The 23,964-nt window shown below is 40.6% G+C and overlaps 1 pseudogene; it reads left to right on the plus strand.

Moving 5' to 3' along the window:
• The window catches only part of LOC110566205 (cytochrome P450 2B1-like), a 43,644-nt pseudogene extending 23,153 nt beyond the window's left edge, over positions 1 to 20,491 (plus strand).
• Positions 20,492 to 23,964: the final 3,473 nt, after the last annotated feature.

The raw sequence follows: 23,964 nt of genomic DNA on the forward strand, positions 1-23,964 counted from the left end.
AGTTAACTTTTTTTCTGCTTCAGCTGTTAGACATTGTGAGCTGTCTAAGTTTTAATCTCTTTGTAATGTTTGAAACAAATTACATAACTCGTAAGTACCTAATCCAAATGTGGGCCTCAGCCAATTAATGCCTCCCACTAATTTTTGAAACTCACTAAGAGTTTGCAATTGGTCCCTATTGATCTCTACGTTTTGTGGTCTAAATATTTGTTGACTGATTTTATAACCCAAATAACTAAGTGAATCTCTTTGTATTTTTTCCCTGGAACAATCTGTAAGCTCTGGCATGGCAGAATTTTTGGTGTTTCCTTAAACAAAATATCATCCATGTAAATGATAGATGATAAATGATAGATTGAAGAAATTGCTTATGAATTATTTCTGATATCTGTTTATTGGATCATCGTTGTTCAGAGTAGGTACTGAGAAAAAAATCCTTTCTCTATCCTGCTCATACACAGATATTATGAAAAAGCAATCCTTCAAGTCAATTATTATTATAGGCCATGATCCTGGTAACAAAGAAGGTAAAGGAAGTCCAGGCTGTGAAAGGGCCCATTGGTTAAATTACTCTATTCAGCTGTTCTTAAATCCACTATCATTCTCCATTTTCCTGATTTCCTTTTTAGAACAAACACTGGGGAATTTCATGGGCTGGTAGACTCTTCTATATGTTGAGCCTCCAGCTGCTTTTGTACCAGTTGTTCAGATGCCTGCAATTTTTCTTTCATTATGGGCCATGCTCTTGCCACACAGGTCTCTTAAATAACCAATTTAGGGGCAAGGCTGTTGGTATCTCAGCAGTGGCTCCTATTATAAACTTGAAAACTCCCTGTGATGTCTTGTGTTTGGACAATTAGCACAGCTTGTGATTATTCTTGATCACACATTTCAATACCTTTCCCAGGAACATCTACTATATCACCCCTAATTTCCTCATTTGCTACCCCTGGGATTGCAGGAATATTAATTTGAGTACCCCATTGTTGTAAAAGATCCTGTACCCATAAATGTATGGATATTTCAGCCACATAGAGTCTCAACTTCCCTGTTTGCCCTTCAGTTCTCACAGATTTAATCCATCAGACACTTTGTTTATTTTTCCTAAGTTACCTATTCCCATAAATGGTGTATAAACCTTCTGAAGTGGCCAATCTGAATTCTAAGACCTTTGGGAAAGTATACTGATGTCAACTCCTGCATTCACCAAACCTCCTATTTCAACACTATTCATTTGCACCATTAATTTGGGTCTCTGATTGTTAACCATTGTTTACCAGAACACAATTTTTCCAGTACTCCTCAAAGTCCCTGTTCTTTCTACTGGATCAGCCTTGTTTTTTTGATGTAAGGAAATAGTAACAGCTGAGCAATTCTATCCCCTGCACTAATTTGCATTTCCTTTTTCACATATGCCATGATTTTAATTTCTTTCTTGCAATCCCCATATAACACCTGGGTGCAAAATTAATGCTTGAAAAGTTGATCCACTTCTTCAGAGGATTATTCCTACTGCCCGGAAGGTAAAGGACTGCAGGCACCAGTGGTTATTTTGTAACATTAACTCTTGGGGATAGTGTAATAGATGTGTCTGTGGCCACACCCTAAGGTGCACTGCCTTCAGCAGCACACATAAGAGCCATAACACTTAGTTTTGATTTACCTGCCCACCTGACACCTCCTGGATGACTAAAGGAAGGTGGCTCATGTTGTTTGCCAGAGGACTTCAAGCTGACAGGCCCATCCATTCGTTTCCTGGCAAGAGGTTACCTCATATGTCTCTTTTGGACCTACAGTCCCTAGACAAATATTTTTCCTTGTCACAGCAGCTGCAAAACTCTGGAAGCTTTTGCATTCCATTGCAGCCAGAAACTGCTTGTTCTCTTCTCTGAATACAATTTTCTCCAGAGTCAAGGCACCTGCTACCTTGAGCTCTTACTCTTTTAGCTTTACAATTTCTTTGGAGATGGCCAAATTCACCACAGTTAAAACACCAGGAATTCTGATTTCTAGCTCTGGCTTATCCTATGAAACTGGCATTCTGTTCCTGAGAGCAAATAGCAGTTGTCTCTCTTACCCATTTGTCTACTGGGGCTGCTTGTGCTTTTAATTGTCTAATTGTCCTCTTACATTCAATCTTTGCATTTTCAAATGCCAAGCTCTCTATTAATGACTGTCTGGCTTTCATATAGCTCTATTGACAGCTGAAGTCAATTTCTGTAAGAAGTCAGTGAAGGCTTCTCCGGGGCCTTGTATTACCTTAATAAATGTAGTGATCTTTTTCCTCGGGCTGCAGCATGATGTTGTTTAATTATGACATCATCAGACCAGATTCACTCTTGTAAATCAGCATGATGCCCTTCACCAAGCACTTGGTCTTTAACAACGTTTATCCCCCTGCTATATTCTGTTGTTCTATTTTTGTGACTTTGTTCCTTCACCAGGATAACCATTGTTATTACTGACCAGCTTCTAGCACAGCTGTCACCAATCTTTTCTAATCTTGGGGAGTAAATCTGTTTTGTACAGCCCAGTTTTTTTTTTTAACACTTCTTTTAAGAACGGGGAATGAATCCCATGCCATATAATAGACTCTTTAAAAAGCATTAGATCTTGTGTGTCTATTGGATGCCATGTCATCTCATCACGACCTCGAGCACTCTCATTGGCAGGCATACACTGCACAAAGTCTGTGAAGGCTGATGCTCCCATGTAGCCCCAGGTGACTCCTCTGGTGGTGCCCTTGGCTCACAGTAACCCATTTTCCCTGAGCAGCCTCCTGCTCTTCCCGGACCCTTGCCTCACGCAGGTGCTCTGGGCACCTAACAGTGAAAGTGTATGGAGCAGAGCAGGGCGGCAGTCTAGTTTCCTTTCCTCTTTCATTGTGTGGTAAATTCTCAGTCTCAGACACCAGGCTTGAATGCTGTAGTTCTGCCACTGGCTCTTTTTGCTTTCCAAGCACTTCAACCTCTATTCACAAACTCTCTGGGTACATAGACTGTAAGACCTGGGGTCTCACAGCTCAGGAGTTCAATCGCGCCCTTCCCAGAAACTCCCCCAGACCAAGACTCGTTACAAAAGCAAGAGGTTTATTAACCATTGTACAATGGGGTCACCCCTGCCAGTCAGCAAAGAGTGGTACCTGGAGACAAAGGCCTTTAGGTTTTTAAAAGAAAAATTGCGGGAAATTTGAAGTTGTAGTTTTGGCAATTTAGGATTGGATGAGGAAGTTATAAAGTAAGATAATTGGTTAGTCTTAGGTGCTCAAGCTTGGCCAGTCCTGCCAAGTGTGGATGCAGCTGCAATTGAAGGTGGGGGTGGTTAGCTCATCCTTGAAGATTATGGGCTACAGACTTTTGGCTGGAGGTCAAAAGCTACTCAGAAGAAGTCTAGGTTCGTTGCTAAGAAACGCTATCTCAAGGACAAGGGTCTGGTCATTCTTTTGCTGAGTGAAGGTCATTGCTTGCTTGCCCCTTTTTTTATATCTGTCCTCACAGATAGGGTCACATTCCTTCACTCTCTGGAAAGGTACTAAGAGGCTTTAGCTTAACCTGGACCTAAAACTCAAAACTATAGGCTTTAGAAGACATATAGGTTACAAAGTTAGCCTAACCCTTTCAAGACAACTCTGCAATCATTTCTAAAACAAGAATATTGAGGGAACCTTCTAAGTTTTCAGCTTTATTCCCAATCTTTTTCAAAATGGAATATATGAAGACCATGACGCAAAACCAAAAACTCTCCTCTAGGAGGAAGGCAGGAGGGAACCCATTGGCAGCCACTGTTTTGCCAGTCTTCTTAAACAATATTGCCAACCCATCAAGACCTGCCAGTTCCTCTGTAGCATTAGAAGCAAAGTTACCCATTATGCCTAAGCCATGGCTGGGCACCACCTGCAGACTTTGATTTTTCCAAACCCTACTTTATTTAGGGTTCTTACCTATTTCTACCTCCCTTCCAAGCCACTGACCAGCAGTGGGGGGAAAATAAAGGTTTTAGAAAAAGGGGTTTGTGGACTTTTTTAGATGTAGTTCCTTAGAGCGATTCCACTCTTCATTGTTGGATACCAACTGTCCAGGCAAACAGGAAACACCAAACAGGGACACAAATCAATGGCAGCAGCATAATTCATCAGAAACAACAAGAATCCACCAAATTGGAATGAGTCAGCAAAAGCAGCAAGACTAGTCCAGAGTGCCAGGAGACATTCTCTGGAGCATTTTCTCTTTGCAAAGTGCAGTGTTGAAAAACAAAGACCAGCAATGTGATGGTTTCTGTTGCAAAATGTAGCAATCCAAAAGTGTTGTCTCCCTGTCTGTAAGCTTCTATTTATCAGAATCTAGGCAAGGCTGCCTTAAAAAGCATACCCCTTGCACCAGACAACCTCTAGCAAAACATCACATGCCCTCTCACCTGTCTGTTTTCAACTGACAATGAACTAGAAACACTTCCACATCCCACCTTTGGAAACAAAACAAAACATGCATTTAAAAAAGAAAAATGTTCACTACAATCAATATAGTGTGAGACAGAAGACAGTGACCAGAAATGCACATGCTTTTTCTTGCAAGGCTCCAGTCACCCCGACCCTCCCTTCTCTCTCCCATCTGGAACCAGGAGAAGTCCAACCAACACACGAGTTGCACCACCAGAACCTCCTGATCTCTGTGCTCTCTCTTCTTTGCTGGCACTGAGACCAGCAGCACCACACTCCGCTATGGCTTCCTGCTCATGCTCAAGTTCCTCCATGTAGCAGGTGAGCCACAGGTGGACAGTTGGGGGATAGTCTATATCTGTTCATGCTGCAGAGGTTTGTGTGCATGATAGAGACATTGGCCTCTTACACCTGGAACGTTGAAGGCTTTGATCTACTCCTTAACTACGCTAGTGCTGTGGGTGGTGTGTAACAAACACTTAGCTGACCCGTTTTCTGTTGTTTCTCCTATCAATTAAAGGATGATCTATCCACCACTACATCCGTCCATCCATTCATCTACCCGTTCTTCTAATCCTCCTTCATTCCTTGTCTTTACATCCATCCATTCACTCACCTTTCTACCCATCCACATTTTCATCCATTTACCATTCTAATAATTTATCCACTTATCTGTTATCAATCCACCTATCTATTTATATGTCTATTCACCCATTCATATAATCATCTGCCTATCTTCTCTACATCCACAGATAATTAATTCTTAATTTTTTAAATTTCTGATTCACCCAAGGACATATCATTCATTTATTGACTTGGATTAATCAACTCCCGAGTTTTACTCTTTTTTATTATTATTATTATTAATTACAATTTTTTCAATCTGTGTCCCAGCTGTGGCCCCCTCCCTTGTCTCCTCCCAATCTCACCCTCCCTCCCTCTTCTCCCCCTATGCCTCTCCCCTAGTCCACTGATAGGGGAAGTCCTCCTCCCCTTCTATTTGACCCTAGCCTATCAGGTCTCATCAGGACTGGCTGTATTGTCTTCCTCTGTGGACTGGTAAGTCTGCACCCCTGAGGGGTAGGTGATCAGAGAGCCTGCCACTGAGTTCATGCCAGAGAAAGTCCTTGCTCCTCTTACTAGGAAACCCACTTGGAGACTGAGTCTACGGGCTGCATCTGAGCTGGGGTTTTAGGTCCTCTCCATGCATTATCCTTGGTTGGGGTATCAGTCTCTGCAGGTCCCCCAAGGCTCAGTTTTTATGGCACTGATGGTCTCCTTTTGGAGCTCCTGTCCCCTCCAGGTCTTTCTATCTCCCTATTTTTTGATAAGATTTCCTGCACTCTGCCCAAAGTTTGGCTATGAGTCTCAGCCTCTGCTTCAATACCTCGATCAGTAGAGTCTTTCAGAGGCCCTCTGTGGTAGGCTCTTGTCTCGTTCCCTGTCTTCTGATGTCTATCACATTTGTCCTTCTGAATGAGGATTGAGAATCTTCTCTAGGGTCTTCCTTGTTTAGCTTCTTCAGGAGTATAGATTTTAGTATGTTTAACCAACATTATGTGGCTAATATCCACTTACGAGTGAGTATATACCATGTGTGTCTTTTTGTTTCTGGATTACCTCACTCAAGATAATCTTTTCTAGATCCCACCATACTACCTCAAGACCTAGTTATTCCACTCCTAGGCATATATACAAAATATGCTCAAGTTTACAACAAGGACATTTGATTAACCATGTTTGCAGCAGCTCTATTCGTAATAGCCAGAAGCTGGAAACAACCTAGATGTCCCTCAATGGAGGAATGCATACAGAAATTGTGGTACATTTGCACAACGGAATACTACTCAGCAATTAAAAACAAGGAAATCATAAAATGTGTGGGCAAATGGTAGGATCTAGAGTTTTGCTTTTTGATCAGAGACAGCTGAGTAAGCTATTTGTCATTGATTCATTGGATCATTCATATGCAAACCTTTTCATCCTTAATCCTCCCAAAAGGCCTTTGCAGTCATTCTTCATGTGTCTACCCATTTCTCTGTGTATCCATTTAATAACTAACTCATTTATTTGTGATTTCTTTATCATTCAATACACTCATCTGCTAAGTCTTACATTTACTCTTTTATTCATTCAAACATTTCTCCATTAAATCTAACATTTACTGGATTATAGATTAGTTGTGTCTCTTGATTGATTTGTGTATGAACTATTTTGATTCATTAATTGATTATTATACTCTCTAATAAGTAGAATATATATATCTAGATTTTATTTTGCTCATTTCTGTCACTCATCAATTTTTCTTTTCATTAACTGATTCGTCCATTTCTTGGTGGCTTACATACTCACATTTTAAAAATAAAAAAAAAACCAAGTTGACATTATTGTGAGTAGGCCTGCCAAAGCTCATTCGTAGAAACAAGAGAACAACATTTTATATTTGTTTCCCTCCTTTCACGTGCACATTAAGATCTGGGTTTCAAGGTCAGGAGGACAAGCTTGCAAGTCAAGTGCATTCATTTACTGGATGAGCCATTTCATCAGCCAATGTATTCCTATTTTGTCTGCAGCTATAAGTAGATTAATTTACTTCCCTTTTATTCTTAAAAACATAGTCTCAGATTCTTAGCCTGGATATAAAATTTTATTTATTTTTTATTAATTATTTCAATGTACATCTTCCTCATAGGCTCCTCCCTCTTCTCCTCCCAGTCCCACTTTCTCTCCTGCATCTCCTGTCCCCTATTCTTCTGAACAGAGAGCCCCCCTACCCAGAAACCCTACCTCATCTATTCAGATGAGGACTGAGTTCCTCTTCCTCCCCTGTGGTCTGGTAGGGAAGTCCCATCAGTGGGAAGTGAGCAAAAAGCAGGCAACATAGACCATGTCAGAGATATGCCCTACTCCCTAACTAGTGGGCCACATGAAGCCTAAGATGCCCATTGGGCTTATCTTCTTGGGGTCTGTGCATTGTAGTATGTCTCTCCTGTACTATAGGACTAAAATCTGCTCATAAGTGAGTATATACCATGTGTGTTTTTTTGGATCTGTGTTACCTCACTCAGGATGATCTTTTCTAGTTCCATCCATTTGCCTGAAAATTTAATGATTTCTTTGTTTTTAATGGCTGGGCAGTATTCCATTGTATAAATGTACCACAATTTCTGTATCCATTCTTCAACTGAGGGACATCTGGGTTGTTCTTTATCCATTCTTTGGCCAAGGGACATCTAGGTTGTTTCCAGTTTCTGGCTATTACAAATAAAGCTGCTATGAACATGGATGAGCAGTAACAGGCAGTTTTTATTACTATTGCTCTGTAGTATAGCTTGAGGTTAGGTATGGAAATACCTGCAGAAGTTCTATTATTCTATGGGAATGTGTTTGCTATTCTAGGTTTTTTGTTTTTTCATATGAAATTTAAAATTGTTTTTCTAAGGTCTGTGAAAAATTGTGTTGGTATTTTGATGGGGATTGCATTGAATCTGTAGATTGACTTTAGTAAGATGGCCATTTTTACTGTATTAATCCTACTAATCCATGATCATAGTAGATCTTTCCATCTTCTGGTATCTTTTTCAGTTTCTTTCTACAGAGATTTGAATTTCTTGTTATAAAAGTTTTTGACTTCCGTGGTTAGAATTACCCCCTAGACACTTTATATTATTTGTGGTTATTGGGAAGGGTATGGGTTCCCTAATTTATTTCTCATCCCATTTGTCATTTGTATGCAGGAGTGCTATTGATTTTTTTTTTAAAGTTAATTTTGTATCCAGCCACTTTGCTGAAGGTGTTTATCAGCTGATGGAGTTCTCTGGTAGAATTTTTGGGGTCACTCATGTATACGATCATATCATACTACCTCAAGATCCAGCTATTGAAGATGCAGCATATATTGAAAGATATAAGATCCAGCATATATTGAAAGATGCTAAACCACACAACAAGGACATTTTCTCAACTATATTCATATCAGCTTTATTCATAATAGCCAGAATTTGTAAACTACCTAGATGTCCCTCAACTGAAGAATGGATACAGAAAGGGTGGCACATTTTCACACTGGAATACTACTCAGCTATTAAAAACAAGGAAATCATGAAATTTGCTGGCAATGGTGGGAACTAGAAAAAAAAAATCATCTTAAGTGAGGTAACCCAAAAGCAGAAAGATACACAGGAAATATACTCACTTATAAGTAGATATTATCCATATAATATAGTGTAAACATATTAAAATATAAAAAAACTAAACAATAAGGAAGACCCTAGGGAAGAGGCTGAAACCTCACTAGAAGAGCAAAAAGGATAGACATCACAAGTAGGAGAAAATAAGGAACAGGACAGGAGCCTTCCACAGAGGTCCTCTGAAAGAGTCTACCCATAAGGGTATCAAAGGAGATGTTGAGATTCATAGCCAAACTTTGGACAGAGTGCAGGAAACCTTTTGGAAGAAGAGGAGATAGAAAGACCTGGAGGGGATAGGAATTCCACAAAGAGACCAACAGAGCCAAAAAAAAAAAAGCCTGGGCCCATGGGGTCTTAAGAGACTGATACTCCAACCAAGAACCATGCATAGAGAGGACCTAGACCCTTGCATAGAGGAAGCTGCTCAGTTTCCAAGTGGATGCCCTAGTAAGGGGAGTAAGGGATATCTCTGACCTAGTCTCAGTAGCTGACTCTTTGATCACCTCCCCCTGGGTGGGGGAAGCAGCCTTACCAGGCCCCATAGGAAGATGATGCAGCCAGCCTTAATGAGACCTGATAGGCTAGGGTCAGATAGAATTGGAGGAGGACTTCCCCTATCAGTGGACTAGAAGAGGGGCATAGGGGGAGAATAGAGTGAAAGGGTGGGACTTGGAAGAGATGAGGGAGGGGACTACAGCTAAGATACAAAGTGAATAAATTATAATTAATTAACTAATTAATTAAAAATAAATCTGTGCCCATTTTATAACTGAATTATTTTTATATCTAATTTTTGAGTTCTTTATCTATTTTAGATATTAGTCCTCTATTGGATGTAGAGTTGGTAAAAATCATTCTGTCAGCTGCCACTATGTCCAAATGATGGTGCCCTTTGGTATTACATAAGCTTTTCAGTTACATGAGCCCCATTTATAAACTAATGAGGTTAGCATCTGTGCTACCATTTTCTGTTAGATAATCTCCTCCTGTGCTGATGATTTCAAGGCTAGTCCCCACTTTTTCTTATATTAATTTTAGTGTGTTGGTTTTATATTCAAGTCTTTGATCCAAAACTTTGGAGTTGAATTTCGTTCATGGTAACAAAGAGGGATCTATTTGCATTCTTGCACATGCAGCCATCCGATTTGACGAGTACCCTTTATTGAAGATGCTGTCCTTACTTCGAGTGTGTATTTGTGGCGTTTTTATAAAAGATTAGGTGTCCACAGGTGTGTGAATTTATGTCTGGGTCTTCAATTTGATTCTATTGATCAATATGTTTGTCTTTATGCTAATATCATGCTGTTTTTATAAAAATAGCTTTATAACATAATTTAAAATTGTTAATTGTGATACCTCTAACATTTCTTCTATTGTTCAAGGTTGGTTTAGCTATTCTGTGCATGCATGTGTGTGTGTTTGTGTGTGTGTGCACATGTGAGCACAAGCACACATGCATGCATGCGTGTGTAAGACCTGGGGTCTCACAGCTCAGGAGTTTAATCATGCCCTTTTTAGAAACTCCCCCAGACCAAGACTCGTTGCAAAAGCAAGAGGTTTATTAACCATTGTACAACAGGGTCACCCCTGCTGGTCAGCAAAGAGTGGCACCGGGAGACAAAGGCCTTTAGGTTTTTAAAAGAAAAATTGCGGGAGATTTGAAGTTCTAGTTTTGACAATTTAAGATTGGATGAGGAAGCTGTAAAGTAAGATAATTGGTTAGCCTTAGGTGCTCAAGCTTGGCCAGTCCTGCCAAGTGTGGATGCAGCTGCAATTTAAGGTGGGGGTGGTTAGCTCATCCTTGAAGATTAGGGCTGCGGGCTCTTGGCTGGAGGTCAAAAGCTACTCAGAAGAATTCTAGGTTTGTTGCTAAGAAACGCTATCTCAAGGACAAGGGTCTGGTCCTTCTTTTGCTGAGTGAAGGTCATTGCTTGCTTGCCCTTTTTTTATATTTGTCCTCACAGATAGGGTCACATTTCTTTACTCTCTGGAAAGGTACTAAGAGGCTTTAGCTTAAACTGGACCTAAAACTCAAAACTATAGGCTTTAGAGGACATATAGGTTACAAAGTTAGCCTAACCCTTTCATTTCCCTCTTCTCCTTGTAACTGCTTCAATCATGAAGCAGCTGCAGAGTGAGAATTTTATCTTAAGAAAAAAATTTTCTTTTTTTTTTTGACTCAACATTTCAGCCTGTAAAAGGGGACAATGGGCCGATGATCCATCTTTTGGAATTTCTTCATTCTGATGATTGGATCGTTGCTATCTCAGTTTGAAAGAGGCTGAAATACTGGCCAAAAGTTGGGGAGAGTACATGGGTAAAGATTACTAGGAGCCAGTCAAAGGCTGGTAAATGAGGCAGTCCTTAACAGTCTCTGGTTAGTTGATCCAATTGAAGAGACAGGGAGCAGTCATGTCAGCTTCCAACAAGTCCAAATTTTAGCTTGCAGCCCAGAGTCAACCAGGTGAAAATTTTCTGAGACAAATTCAGACTAGAGACAGAAATTAAGATTTGTCTGTTAAATGGAAAAAGTGAGGAATCCCAACAGCAGGGAAAAACTTTTCTGGGATCCATTTGAGCTATGCCAGATCTAGGTCTCATGACCTTTTGATTTTTATAAACTCATATGAATTTTTGGTACACAAAATTAAAAAACTCAGAAAGGTAACATATTAGCAAATCTAATACAGCAACATTTTGAGAGTAACAGGTAAAAACTATATCCAACAGAATTGGTACCAGTCAGCTGTTTGTTTTATATCTTTTATAAACAACTTAAGTGTGTCCATGTGGCAGCCTTTTTGGAGTTAACGGCATCTGAGCAGCGGAACTCAGCCTCTTGGCTATTTTCCAAAGTCCAGTCTCTCACAGACTGACCTTGGTGGTCTTACAGCGGGCTGCTCTGACCCTGAGAAACTCCGTGCAACCATAGTAACCAGACAGCAGGCTCTGTGCAACCTTGAGTAAACCCTCCTATATTTTGGCTAAGTAAAAGTACCTGCGTGAGAAACTGCTTGTATTTTTTTTTTTACTTAAGTGTTAACCTGACGTCCATTAAATTGACACTTTAATCAGTATGAAGACCAACATTTTTTAGATATTTATAACCTGAACTCCTATATTCTCAGACCCTATATAAACTTTATATATTTTTTTAATTTAACTATTATTATAAGACATTGGCAACTGATGTAAAGCCTGTGAGCAGGGCAAACCTGTTTTTTTTTTCTTTTATACAAAAGATATAGTACCTACTAGTTTTAACTAATTAATGAACTGTTCAATGAGCTGATAGTGAACCTAACTGTCTGCTCTTTAGCAGCCAAGTTACTGTTAACTAAGCCTAGCCTTTCAGCCTAGCTGTCAATGTGATCAGAGACTGAGAAGGATAAATTATGAGCTAAGTAAATGTACCAATCAAAATGATAGAGATGACTAATTAGTCCATCACCTAGGCAGTGTCCCTGGTTCCCGTGGTCTCCTGGCTTTTTGAGCAGAGGCAGTCCAGCCATCAGACATAGAGGATGAGAAACTGCTGCTGTGGAAAGAGGAACAGGAGAGATTGACCTCACTTTGCCTCTCACAATGTGAGACTATGGCTCTTCAGGTGTCCCCGGCTTTGTCCACAGTTTAGGCTGGGCCCTAGCAGTGGGCCAGTTGGGGCAGTATTGCCCAGTGGTTAGCATACCACAATCCAGAGTTGCAGTCATCTGTCGTTGTCCAAATCTTCTCGGAGACCTTGGGGAGCTACTGCCAGGATTTTGGGACTTTCTGCCACAATAAACTTACATATGTTAAAATGCCATATTCATCAGATCTCTGATAAGCTTGAGGGCCAGCATATCTGAGTTACTTTTTGTTTTTATCATTTGTTTTAAACTGAGTCTTATAAAACAGTATGTTATTTAATCTAGTTTTAGCATATTTTTGAGATGTATGTTTTAGAACTATATATTTTAAGAGAAATAGGCAAACTTTATAGTTATCTATCTTAGGCTTAACCTTTAAAAATGTATACAAAGACACTAGGTAAAGCTCAACACCTTAACCAACTGCAGTCGTTAGCATAGCTGTAAGTCTGCTCTTTCTGAACTAAAATCAAAGCAAACATTTTAATCAGATACAGTTTATAGAGGGGCTAGTAAATCTTGCTGATCCTACCACTTTGTATTAAAATTGAACAGTAAAAAGCTTTGCACTTAACACTAATTAGAGGACTGAACATAACTGAGAGACCTAAACAACATGGTGGTAAACTCATGTCTCCACCCTCTTTATCTCCAGACCAGCATGGCGGCTGGCCATGTATAACTGAACTCAGCTGAAAGCCCTAAACAAATATGGCAGCAAAACTACAGCTTCATGTGCTCTCTATCCCTGAACCATCATGGCAGCTAGCCATGTGTTAGCACAGGCTGTGACTGACAATATCAAACATAGCCATTAGGTGCTGTTGATGATACAGCAAACACTGTGGAGCATCCATAATCCCCCACAACCAAAAGTTTTAACATAGTGATCAAATAAGTTTTAGAACCAACTGTATAACAGAACAGTACAGAACACTTTTAAACTGCATGAATTATTTTAGCCATACCAAACCTATCAGCCAGATTTTTTCCCCTTACAAGAACATAAAAAAAAAAAAACATTTTGTAATGAAGAATCACCAGCCTTTTAAATGAATTATAACATATTTAAATACAGTTTTTTTTTTTTTAATCATATTAACTCTCTGGCTTTTTATAATACATCCACTAACCTTCTGCAACATCCTATATACCTTCAGGTTTTTAGCTTTCTTTTTCTGGCTTAACCAACATTTTTGCTTTAGACAAGCTATTTTTTTTTAAATATCTCTTGCTCACTCTCTCTTTCTTTTCAGACAACAGGAAAACTCTCATTAATTTTTTTTCCAAGGGTTGGGAAACTGTTTTAAGTTCGTTGTTAGACTGCCCAAGAATTATTGCTTAAAAAATCTGATAAACTGTAGATGTTTTATCCTCTTAAACATCTAAACAATTTTAAAAACTCGTCCCTGCAATATCAAAGCAAAGTATCTTCTTTAGGAGTGAATTTGTAAAGCATAACCATAATTTTTAAAGTCGAAACCAGATTTTAAGACCAAAATTTATCAGTGAAAATAACCCAATCTTCAGAACCATTATCAACTTAGAATAAGACTTTCTTCTTATCCTAACAGGAAATAAAATCATTTTGACTCAGAGATTTTGCAACCTTTGTTTTTTTTTTTCTGAGCCACACCATGTGGCAATTTACATTGTTGTTATTTAAACATATGCATTTATAGACCCTACAAACACATAGGCACATATATGTGTTTAAAACAAGAATTTGAATTTAACCTTAAAACATACCCAATTATTTTTTTTATCATATCAACCATTTAAGACCAGTTGAAAACAATCGTATAATGGCCATATATTTAAACAGACAGACTCAGCTGCAATTTTAAACATTATAGCAAGTGCAGTTTTTTTTCCTAAATTACTGTTTGATCTGTAAGTTGCAAGCCCCCTAGGTGGGAGGAGGGAAGAGAGGAGCAAGAGGGCATGGTGAGCTCCTGCTGCTCACTTCCCTGCTGAGCTGGCATGAAGGCAAGGGGGAGGAGTTTTTCCTCACTCTCGGCAGCCAGAGCAGCTCCTATCATGGAGCAGCTAAGGTGCCAATCCCCGCCTAGCCATGTCTAAGGACTTCAACTCAGCAAGCCCATGAGCCTTGCCTGCTCCCTTGGCTCCCTTGTGAGCTTCACTCTAGCTTACCTTCCCCACAGGTTCTGAACCTGCTTCCTGGCCGGGCCTCTTCCCTCCCCCATGCTCTTCGGCTCCATCGCAACAAGGGGCCGCGTCAAGCCCATGCCCTGCTGGGTGTGCATTGTTATTCCACAGACGCTCAAGTGCCTGAGCACTGCCTGCCCAAGCTCCAGCCCCAGCTCCACACGTCTCCCCAGCCACCCGAAAGCATTTCCTCCTTGGCTCCCTCGGGAGGGAGAGCACACTGCTTGGTGTCCTGCCATGCAGCCATGTGCACTCCCGGGCCGAGAACTAGTTCTAATTTTAACTATCCTCTGTCCAAATTTTCATCAGTCCAAGTCTACAAAGAAACAGACACAGAAAAATACATACATAAATGAGAAACACAGGATTTAAATTGCTGGGGGAGCAGAATCTCTCTGCTCCTCCCTGTTCACAGAAAGGGGCAAGCTGAGTGTCCTACAGGATGTCCCATGGACTTGGTATTAATGACATGTCTGTCTGCCTTAATGAAACCATTCCAGGCAAGTGGCCTCAAACCACTCAGAGGACTCGAACCCCTTCTACAGATGCTCTTGAGCTAGACTATCTCCCTGTCAAAAGAGTCAGAGAGGCAACAACAGAAACACAAAGAATCAGGCAAGTAATCAAACAAGGACGCCCTTGTGAGTGGTACCACAGTGCTCTGATAGAACAGCTGCCTGGTGGCGGTCGTTCTCTATGAAAATCAGACGGGAGGAGGACCGTCTCAGATCCAACCTCCCAAACGGAAAGTGGGGCGTCCCCCAGTTCCCAGTCAAGCGATATTCTGACACATCTGTCAATCGCAATGACTGATCAGATGACCAAAAAGGTCCAGATAGGCACCTAAACTGAAAAAGATTGGTACCACAGAAATCTAATTGAGAGGCTGCCTCATGGCAGCCATCTCTGACAAGAAACAGATTGGTAAGACAGAAACAGACTAACCTGTTCCGAGCTCGACCTCCGAGTTCAATCTGATGAGGGTTGGGGAAGGGGCATGCCCTTTTCCGGCCAAACGCACCAAAAATGTAAGACCTGGGGTCTCACAGCTTAGGAGTTTAAGATCGTGCCCTTCCCAGAAACTCCCCCAGACCAAGACTCGTTGCAAAAGCAAGAGGTTTATTAACCATTGTACAACAGGGTCACCCCTGCTGGTCAGCAAAGAGTGGCACCGGGAGACAAAGGCCTTTAGGTTTTTAAAAGAAAAATTGCGGGAGATTTGAAGTTCTAGTTTTGGCAATTTAAGATTGGATGAGGAAACTATAAAGTAAGATAATTGGTTAGTCTTAGGTGCTCAAGCTTGGCCAGTCCTGCCAAGTGTGCATGCAGCTGCAATTGAAGGTGGGGGTGGTTAGCTCATCCTTGAAGATTAGGGCTGCGGGCTCCTGGCTGGAGGTGAAATGCTACTCAGAAGAATTCTAGGTTTTTTGCTAAGAAACGCTATCTCAAGGACAAGGGTCTGGTCATTCTTTTGCTGAGTGAAGGTCATTGCTTGCTTGCCCTTTTTTTATATTTGTCCTCACAGATAGGGTCATATTTCTTTACTCTCTGGTAAGGCACTAAGAGGCTTTAGCTTAAACTGGACCTAAAACTCAAAACTATAGGCTTTAGAGGACATATAGGTCACAAAGTTAGCCTAACACTTTCACATGTATGTGTTTCCATATGAAGCTGAGAGTGATATTTTCAAGATCTGTAAAGACTTCTGTTGAAATTTTGATGGAGACTGTATGGATTCTGTAGATTGCTTTCTGTAGGATGGCCATTTTTTCTGTTAATCCAATTGTTCAATGAACATGGGAGATCTTGCTATCTTCTCCCATCATCTGCTGTCTTCTTCAAATTCTTTCTTCAAATACTTAAGGTTTTTATTATACAAGCCATTCACTTGCTTGGTTAGAGTTATCCCAAGATATTTTACAATATCTAAAGCTATTGTTAGAGTGGTTATCTTCCTTGTTTCAGTTGCAGTCTGTTTGTCATTTGTATATAAGTGGGCTACTGGATTTTGTGAATTTTTTATCTAGCCGTTTTCCTGGAAGCATTTATCGGCTGTAGGACTTACCCAGTGGAATTTTTTGGGTCCCTTATCTATACTATAATACCTGCATATGATACTCTTTCTTCATTTCTGTTTGTGTGCCCTTGATCTCCTTCAGTTGCCTTATTGTTTTAGCTAAGACTAATACACTGAATACATGTATAGAGAGTGAATAACTTTGTCTTGTTCTGAATCTTATAAGAAATGCTTTGAGTTCCACTCCATTTAATCCCATGTTGGCTATAGGCTCACTGTAAGCTTCCTTTATTATGTTTAGTTATCTCTAATCTCTTGTATCTCTAATCTCTTCAGGACTTTTATAATGAAGCATTATTAGATTTTCTTTTCAATATAATGAGATGATTGTGTGCTTTTTATTTCTTTCAGTTTGCTTATATGGTGGGTTGCATTTATTGATTTTTATATATTGAACCACCCTGAATCTATAGGATGAGGCTTACTGGATCAAGGTAGAAGATGTTTTTAATGTGCTCTTGTATCCAGTTTGCCAGTATTTTACTGAGTATTTTTGTATCTGTGTTTATTAGGGAACTCTGTAATTCTCTTTCTTTGTTGAGTTTTTGTGTGCTTTGGGTATCAGGATAACTGATCTCATTAAATGACCAGTGTTCCTTCTGTTTCTATTTTGTGGAATAGTTTGAGGAGTATTAGCATTAACTCTTCTTTAAAAGTCTGATAGAATTCTCACTTAAAACCATCTGTCTCTGGGCTTCTCAGTTGGGAAATGATTAATGACTGCTTCTATTCCACTAGGGGTTGTAGGTCTGGTTAAATTCTTTTCTGTTCTTAATTTAACTTTGGTACTGGTATCTGTTGAGAAAAGTATCCATTTCTTTTAGATTTTCCAATTTGGTGAAATACAAGTTTTTAAAGTCTGTCTTTATGATTCTTTGAGTTTCCTTAGTGTCTGCTGTTATGGCTCCCTTTTTACTTCTGTTTTGTTAATTTAGATATTGTCTTTGCACTCTTTAATTTGGATAAGGGTTTGTTGATTTTACTAGTTTCCTCAAAGAACCAATTCTTTATTTCATTGATTCTTTGTATTGTTCTTTTGTTTCTAGTTTATTGATTTCAACCCTCAGTTTGATTATTTCTTTCCATCTACTCCTTTTGGATATGACTTCTTTTTGTTTTAGAGCAGTGGTTCTCAACCTTCCTAGTGCTGAGACCCTTTAATACAGTTCCTCATGTATTCCTAACTCCAAATCGTAAGGTTATTATATTGCTACTTCCTCTTCTATTGTTCTTAGATTTGGTCTTTTCATAGTATCCAAGATTTCCTGGATGTTTATGTCCAGAGTTTTTGAGATTTAACATTTTCTTTAACCAGTGTATCCATTTCTTCTATCAAATCTTCAATGTTTGAGATTCTTTCTTTCATCTCTTGTATTTTGTTGCTGAAACTTGACTATGTAGTTCCAGTCTCAATTCCTTAAACTTCCATTTCCAGAGTTCTCTCAGTCTGGGGTTTTTCTTTATTGAGTTTATTTCCATTTCAGCTGTTGAATAGTCTTTTTCCCCCTTTCATTGTGTTTTCTGTAAAGGGTTTGTTCACTTGCTCCTACTGTTTGTGTTTTCCTGGATTTTGTTAAAGGATTTATTCATTTTTCTTCAAAGACCTTTACCGTCTTCATACAGGCTGTTTGTTTTAAGGTCTTTTTCTTGGGCTACAGCTGTGTTGGAATATTCAGGGCCAAGAGTGGCAGGGTTGTGGTAAGAATAATATTATGTCTGTGTGTAGTTTGGTTTACTGTTGTGTTTGGTTAGTTTGTTAAACAAAGAAACTGTCTTCAGCCAAAATTGGTCAGTTTAATGGACTCTATATTATGGAAACTTTGTGTTCACAGTTCTTGTGTTTTGAGGAAAGGGATATTCTAGCCTTTAGTTGCCAACCATACCCCCTAGACCCAAACCATCATATGTTAGAGTTGGAACACAGGGTTGTGAATATGTTAAGCAAGTTCCAAAGACTCCACACCTCCAGCTCTCCCTTACTGCATTACAGAAGGTGCTCTCCTGATGAGCCTTTTTGCCCTCATTCCCTCAGGGGTTTTAGGAGAGTGCTTACCTGCCAAACCATGTCTCAGGTAGGAATTGTTTAGTCTTGAGTTTCCAAGTGACTTCAGTGACCTTGCAATCAGCCCTGCTCCTGGCTCTGTTTAATATAATGACATCCTTTCAATTTTATCTTTAGAGTTGGAGACACATTGGGCAGTAAGACAAAACATGAATTGTTCATATAACAGTCCCAAGTTTAGAACGTCAGTCATGTGGAGAAGAGGGACAGGGAAATAATCAATACAGAGGAAAGGGCAGTAAAATAAATCCCAACAAAGAGAGTCACACAAAGCAAGACAAAGAAGCTACAACAGGAGGAGTACTGTAAGAAACAGAGAGTTAACATGAGACAGAAGAAAGGTGATGAAGTGGAGGTGGAAGAACAAGAGAGGGAAAGAAAAGAAAAGTAATTTGAAGAAAGATACAACTATAGATAGACAAAAGAACATGAGAGAGAACACAGAAGGAAGAGGTGACAAGCTATCCTTAGAGAAAGGAGATGATTATGATGGTCTCTAGGGAATTTAGAAAGACACAAGCAGAGAGAATAGATCAAAAGACACATTGTGGGATAAATACAGATACAGGTTCAGGGAGACTACTGGGAGGGGAGAAAGAGAGAGAGAGAGAGAGAGAGAGAGAGAGAGAGAGAGAGAGAGTCTAAAGTGCTACTTAAAAGGTATCCAAATAGCCAGCTAAGACATCAGGACATTGTGTTGAGAGTAAGATAAGTCAGTAAGCTGTTCTGGAAAAATATGGGTCACAGAACCAGTTCTAGGAGAACCATCTCAGAGAGCTCCTCCACAGTTTTCTAAACTCCTATTGCCTAAATTCTAGAAAGAGTGCTTTCCCTAAGTTCTCCCACACAAGCACTAATCCCCAACAGCCTATAGGGCACAGGGGTTGCTGAAAAATTTGTCCTGCACCTGGAGACCCCAGACAGTCGGTTGCAGATCGAAAATCATTGAGGAACAGTGTAGGCTCAGCTGCCTGTGGGGGCTTTTAGGCTCTTGTTGCTCTATGGTGCTTCATACCTGAGGTTACAAACCAGCAAGGCTCTGCATACCCCTGGGAACCCATAGATCCCTCGGCATTCATCTATGGGTGCCATAGATCTCTTGTCATTTGTACCTGCCCATCATCAAATGTATAAACAATTGGGCTTGGGAACTTGTTCAAGCTCCTTAATCTCAAGGTAAAGAACAAAAGGGGGCAGACAGAAAGGGGATGAGGGAATGAGAGACAAAAGGTCAGGGAGAGAAGATAGGCAAAAGACACACACACACACAGAGGGAGGGAGGGAGGGAGGAAGAGAGGGAGGGAGGGAGAGAGAGAGGAGGGGTTCTTGCTATGTAGCCCTGGCTGTTGTGAACCCATCATCTTCCTACTGCAGTAATTAATATTTAAGTACTTGTGTGCACATACATGTGCACTGGAGTGAGTGTGTGGGTTTATGTCAGAGAACAATTTGGGGAAGTTGGTTCTTTTATTCCAGCAGGTGGGTCCAGAAGCTTGAACTCATTTCCTCAGAATGGATAGCAGGATCTTTTCTGTGTTAAAGCATTTCACTGGTCTTTGCACCAATTCTTTAAGGTGTTGAAAATTTTCTTACATTCTCACTTAAATTTCAGGTTGATGGTCAAACTCATTTTTGTTCATTGCAATGGGCCAAGTTGCCTAAATGGGATTAAGGATGGGACAGACCAATGATTGTATTGTGACCTGGGCCTCACGTGAATCACCTTCTGTGCCCAAATTCTGTGCCCACAAGCACGTTTGTCTTGGGAAAGGCATTTCCTGCAACGAATTGTTCCTTTTCTTCACCACCATCCTCCAGAACTTCTCAGTGACCAGCCTTGTGACTCCTAAGGACATTGACCTCACTCCCAAAGAGAGTGGTGTTGGCAAAATACCCCCAACATACCAGATCTGCTTCTTGGCCAGATAATGGGGCTAAGGTAGATAGGTGTCCCCAGTTCTATAGAGAATGGTCCAACTTTCTGTCTCTGAGAGAACTGCTGGGAACCAGGCCTAGGTCACTGTTCACATCCTTTGACCTATTGCAGCTTCTCTAAAGCTCTGATGCATGTTCTTCTCATGGTGAATAGCACCAGAAAAATCAACAAGCAATTATTTTTTTTTTCAATGCATTTTATTCAGGAACCTTGAACAATCATCTGACCCTGGGGAAAGCCAGCCCACAGCTTAAATAGCCTCTGGGTAGCCAACCCCAGTGTGCCACATGGGCAATGCAGATAGGTCCACATACATGGAAGCAAGCCAGATCCTCGGCCTTAGCCAAATGTGGAGTTGTTTGTGACAGAGAGCACTCACCATCGGGAAGGTGGAAGGCGGAAACCAGCTCCATCTTTAAGGCGCAGCATTATGCAGCTCTCTACAGTTCCCCCTTTTTGTTTTAGATGCATCAGGCAAGAGTAGAGGTCTGATCTCTGATATTAGAAATAAATTGGGACTTTGTACCGATGTTCATTTAGGTGTCATCCACTCAAAGAGCATCAGACCTGTCCGATACCTTTTTCTCAGAGGCGGGACCTGGGGCATCAACTGCATGCAATCAGACATGCTCTTCTCTGGGTTGAAAGCGGCTGACCCTGAGTGCAGTGCTTAGCCTCGCATCCTGAGCGTAACATTTTAGCTTTTTATGGTAGCCAACCATGCTCAACAAGCAGTTCTTGATGTATGAGCAGAGACTTCTGGAGGCCCCATCTTAGGCTGAGTCACATCTCTGTTCCTCCCAAGAGCTTCAGTCCTCATTCATCAGCTCTCTATACTACCTGATCTGTGCTGACGCACTCTGTACATGGCCTGAATTCTATGTGTACAGACTTGCCTAATATGTATGGTTCATGTAAACAGAATCACATAGTGTGTGGTCTTTGGTGTCTTGTGTATTTTACTTTACACCACATTATCTAGGTCCTTGTGATTTACAGGCTGCATTCGCACACCTTCATGGGCTTTTTTCATGCTCTTTTCTCAACATCCTTTTCAAGCATCTTCTCTCTAGGCAGAGGCCTCCTCACCCCATGGCCCCTGAGCTGCATGATTAATAACACCAACCTCAGGTTCCCCTATGTTTCTCATTAAATCTCCCAAGAATCACATGATAGCTTGCATTAGTCAGGGTTATCTTAAGGAATGGTACTGACATAATCAATCAGTCAGTCAGCTGTGTGTCTGCCTAGCCTATCTGTCAATCAATCTACCAATTGTCTGTCTGTCTATCTATCTGTCTGTCATCTATCTATGGAATTTATTAGACTGGCTTATAGGCCATGGATGGGTATTGCAACAATAACCGTTCCATATGGAAAGACTGAGAATTTAGTAGTTGTCCATGCATGAGGCTATAAGTCTCAGCTGTCCTATGCAGTGCTGAAGACCTGGACAATATCTGGAAAGCCAGCTGCTGATGTTTCATTTTTGTTGAAAATCAGAACTTGGATTTAATACCAACCACAGCAACAGGTTAGACAAAATTGCCAATAAGAGTGTAGGCAGGTAGGCAAAAATCCTTTCCTTCTGGCCCTTGTTTCAGTTCAAATCAGCCTCTCTCTCTCTCTCTCTCTCTCTTTCCCTCTTTCTCTCTCTTTCTCTATGTGTTCTTTAATCTCTATTTCTGTCTCTCTGTCTGTTTCTTTTTCTCTCTGTACCTCTATCTATTCTTTCTCTGCTATTTCTGTCTAACCAGTGACAAGTTCTCATATGAAATCTGGAACCCAAACTACCAAAGAATCTCAGCCTAGGAACAGCACGGTGAGGTTTATCACATAGCAACCCCACTCCTGGTACTGAGTTTCTGCATTAGTTCCTTTATTTGTCACAGGGGTTAAATATCGTCTCAGAAACAAGTGTGAGGAAGGATTTATTTCTGGTCAGTTTTTTGATAGGGAGGCATGGCAGCTGAGCCCCTATGTTTGCTGTGACAGCTGAGAAGAACAGACAGGGGGCTGGGAGGGAGGATGTCCCTGAAGTAATCTATTTCTTTCTGAGAAGTCTTCCATGTAAAAGATCTCAGAAATTTCTTAAAATACTGTTGGTTAGAGATCAAGCATTCAAACACATAGATCCATGGGAAATAGTTCACATTTTTTTCTTTTCACTTATTCTTCTCCTTTATAAAACATCCTGATAACAGCCTTTCCTCCCTCTATTCCTCCCAGTTTTCTTCCATACTTCCCCTCACCCCAGATTCACTGTGCCTCTGCTTCCCTTTAGAAAAGAGAAGTCCTCCCAAGGATGTCAACTGAACACAGCATAACAAGATGCACAAACCCTAATATTAAGGCTAGATGAGGCAATCCAGTATGAGGGAAGGGTCCCAAGAGCAGGCAAAGGAGTCAGAGATTCTGCTACTCCCTTCTAACTATGGCACTTTGTGAACAGACTGATGTCATTACTGTAGGAGTGGTTTTCTAGTGGTAAGTATTCACTCTCCTTTTTAGCAATCCCAGTCTTAGGCAAATTGTCTTGCCCCTTTGTCATGTTATAACACAGCAGCAAAGGCCTCACCAGGTACCAGTGATGTGTTCTTGGGAATAACTGGTTACAGAACCACAAATTCAAAATGTCTTCTAATCATAATTACCTAGTCTCCAGTATTGTGCTTCAGTGGAAAACAGACTAAGAGAGTCTCTGCATCCTACAGCACAGCATCTACAGAGGTGAGGGAGGCTAGAGATATTGCCAGAGACAGATGGCAAGATGGAAGGTCAGAGATCTCCCTGTGCTGTGAGACATCCAGGACAAAGTGATGACCAGTGACAGTGATCATAGGCTCCAACTGCTTCTCTAACAAGCTGAAGCCTCTCTATGTATACATGATTGCTGAGCTGCACCACCCTTGTATCTAAGGCTTTCCCCTTACTTCTTTTTCTCCTATCTATGGCTGTCACAGACTAGACAGTGAAGTGGGGACTGTGGAGAAATCACATCTGCCCTGGGATTGGAGTATGTACAAACACAGAGAGACTCACACAGTAACACACAATTCTACTCCTGTCACTCAAGAGTAATCAGTCATATAGGACACTAAGCACATACAGAGTAGCTCCATAATGCAAGAATATTCTAGTGAGCCTTGCATACACCTTGAGTATCAACAATTCAGGAGGCAGAAGCAGAAAATTCTCTGAGATTGAGGCCAAACTAATCTATTGAGTGAGTAACAAGATAGCAATAGCTAAACAAAGAAACTGTTTTGAAAAAACAAAACAACACAAACACAGACACAGATGCAGACACACACACACACACATGCATGGACATGCAAACACATCTAGGAAAACATAGAAGCACATGCTTACATTCCATAGTAAATATCCTTCATATGTGCAACACACACAAGTCCATGTCTGAGTAAATAAACAGACAAAACTGAGCTGACAAGCACACACCCAC

The sequence above is a fragment of the Meriones unguiculatus genome, chromosome 14 (assembly GCF_030254825.1).
Source record: "Meriones unguiculatus strain TT.TT164.6M chromosome 14, Bangor_MerUng_6.1, whole genome shotgun sequence".
Classification (NCBI taxonomy): domain Eukaryota; kingdom Metazoa; phylum Chordata; class Mammalia; order Rodentia; family Muridae; genus Meriones; species Meriones unguiculatus.